This window comes from Mauremys reevesii, unplaced genomic scaffold (genome assembly GCF_016161935.1).
Source record: "Mauremys reevesii isolate NIE-2019 unplaced genomic scaffold, ASM1616193v1 Contig148, whole genome shotgun sequence".
NCBI classification, from domain to species: Eukaryota; Metazoa; Chordata; order Testudines; family Geoemydidae; genus Mauremys; species Mauremys reevesii.
Window position 1 is genome coordinate 46341 of NW_024100769.1, and position 2921 is coordinate 49261.

The following is a 2921-nucleotide window of genomic DNA, read 5'->3' on the forward strand; positions in this document are numbered from 1 at the left end:
TCTCCCTGCCCTGCCACGCTCTGCACCAGCACCTGCTTGTCACGGGAGCAGGGCTGGCTCCAGGCACCAGTATAGCAAGCAGGTGCTTGGAGCGGCCAGTTCAAAGGGGCCCGTCGGTATCGGGGCAGCACGTGGGGCTGCTTTGACTCCAGACAGATCCATTCTCTTTCAGAACAGCCTTTCTCTTTCCCTCTGTTTCACTCACTGAGGTGTTGGAGTAAATACTCCCCTTCCCTCTAGTCTCAGACAAACACTAGTATTAACTGTTTGCTACTGATGGGTTTAGAAAGCATTTGTCAAGGTGCCATTTCTGGGGGATTGTTCCCAAGATCCAGTATTTTGTGTTCAACCATCTCCCAGCTTCCTTGGTGAAAATAAGGCCAAAGTTTCTTTGCAATATACAGGAAAAAGGCAGTTTTCACCCCAGATGGGACTCAAACCCACAATCTCTGACTTAGAAAGCCATTGCCTTGTCCATTAGACCACTGGGGCCCTGATGGAAGAATGGAAATTCCATCTCCTAAATGCATATTTCTCATATTAATTTGGAAGCCAAATACCCTCTTTCTGCACCTTACAGAAATGTCTGCATCCCCTGGCAGTGAGGCTACTGGGCAGGTCGCTGACAGAGCTGAGCACCACATTTCTGCCAGGCATCTTTAGAGAAGAAGGCTCTTTCCCCTGACAGCCACACACACAGCGCTGCCTAGCGCCCCGAGAGCCTCCCTCGTGTTCTCCCGCAGCAGCCGCCTGCTGGTGTGGGTGGGAAAAGGGGACCAGGAAGCACTGCAGCCTCATTCCAGGACAGGAGGCCCTCACCACCCTCAGGCCTGCCTCTTGCCGGCAGCCAGAGGTGCCGGGAAGCTCCCTGGCAGGCCGCCGCCTCACCCAGGAAATAAGGAAAAGGGGATGAATGAAGAAGTCAGGAAATAACAAGGAAATGAAGAGGTTTGTCGAACAGGTTTCTGCCCGATTTACCATCTTCTCAGCTACCGCTCAAAGTTAAAGACCTAAAGTCGACCTATCGGCATAAGTACAGATGGTTGGATGGGAATTAAAAGGAGCTGCTGTCACAAGTGTTAGGTGCCTGCAAGCAGCATGCAGACCGTTTAAAAACACCGCAATTAGAGGCTCAGATGAAACGTTTGCCCTAAATCAGAAACGACAATAGGACGACCAGCAGAACACCACTGTAGGTAAACGTCAGAGTAATGGACGCTGTTAGAGGCAAAAAATCATTCCTCAAAATTTGGAAATCAGATCCTAGTGAGGATAATAGGAAGGTGCACAAACTCTGGCCTGTTAAGTGTCAAAGTGTAACAAGTCAGGCCAAGAAAGAATCTGAGAAGCAACGTGCTAAAGATACAAAAGCTAAGCATAAATCCGGTCAATGCGAGTCCTGGCCTGTCCCCGCAGAAAGGTGAACCCCCTCTGTGGCTGGAGTGAGCTCCTCTAAGCCGACCTCACTACAGACCTGTGCCAGGTAGTGCTCATTGTAAAAATGTTTCCTCTGACGGTTGGGAAAACAGGACCAGCGGTGCTCAGGCTGGCTGACACAATTAACCTCCCCCCCCAACAACAACAACGAACATCATGCAGTCCAGAGGAAGGGAGCCTTTGATCTTCCCTCTCATGCCTTAACTGGGGACCATACACACTAATATAGCAGTAACCAGTGCCACAGAGCACAAAGCCCACCAGTAATGCCCTCCCTGGTTGGAGCTCCACCACCTTCTGTACTCGCACCACGAATGTGACTCCAGCCCCATCATTCTTCCCTGGCCAGGAGGCCCTTCCTCCAATCACCCTCTGCCTATTGAGCTACCCTAGAGTTATTAATGGGCATTTCCTGAACACTCACCATGGCTAAGTCCAGCTGCTCCAAGGCACTGAACATCAAGCACCTCCTCCTGGGCCCCCAAATCCCTTCCACCTTCCACCTTCCCATTTTCACAGATGCCCCTTCCCTGGTACTGCCCTTGCTCAGCTGCACAGAGGAGTTTTCATCCCCTATTCCTGCCTGTCACTGCCCAGCAGCCCTCTGGCACCATTCCTGAGGGTCACCCTGCCTTGCTCTCTTCCTGCCATGTTGGGAAAGACAGCTCTCATCCTTAAAGGTCAGGTGGGCCAAATAGGGGCAGAAGCCCATTCTATGTTTTCCTACAGCAGAGACTCACCTTCAGGGCCACCCAGAGGGGAGGCAAGTGGGGCAATTTGCCTCAGGCCCTGCAGGGGCCCCGTGAGAATACAGTATTGCCACTTTTTTTTTAATGGAAGGGGCCCCCAAAATTGCTTTACCCCAGGGAAACCCTGCTCATCTTGGATGCAGGCACCACTGGGCTTCTAGAAAACAAGCTGCCCCTGCACTAAGAGGATGAAAGCACCTGCCAAAGCCTGGGATTGAACCAGGGACCTTTAGATCTTCAGTCTAACGCTCTCCCAACTGAGCTACTTTGGCAGCTGCATGCTAGTGTTTTGGCCTGTTGCTTCTCTGTCTGGGATGTTTTTGCAGCAGTTGCACACAAAAAGGACGTCATTGGGAGGTGCCCATGAAGACAAGACTCGCTTTTGCCTGCCTTGCTCAGCTTGACTTGCTGCCTCATCCCGTTCCTGCCCTAGTGCCCGGGTTGACCTGGTGGTGGAAGGGGACTGGGGGCCAGTGGCGCGGGGAGGAAGTTGAGCTGGACCCTGAGCTAGACTAGACCCTGGGGGTGAGAGTCTGGCCACCACCTCCCGCCCCCGTTGTCCTGGCTTCCCCCACTGGGCGTCAGTTCGGGAGGGAAGTGGGGCTTCTGCCTCCCCTCCCCGATTTTCACACCGCAGAGGAGTGCGAACAGGAAAACGAACGGCTGCTCCACACCCCCACCGGAGGAACCCGACTCCCTTAGCTGCTCCCCCTGCTCCCCCCCATGCTGTGCTAC

General features: G+C 53.3%; 1 non-coding gene across 1 annotated transcript; it reads right to left on the reverse strand.

The window, feature by feature from the left end:
- Positions 1-2385: 2385 nt before the first annotated feature.
- TRNAF-GAA lies at positions 2386-2458 on the reverse strand. Its single transcript has one exon. It is a non-coding gene; the product is annotated as a tRNA-Phe (tRNA).
- Between the last annotated feature and the right edge of the window lie 463 nt (positions 2459-2921).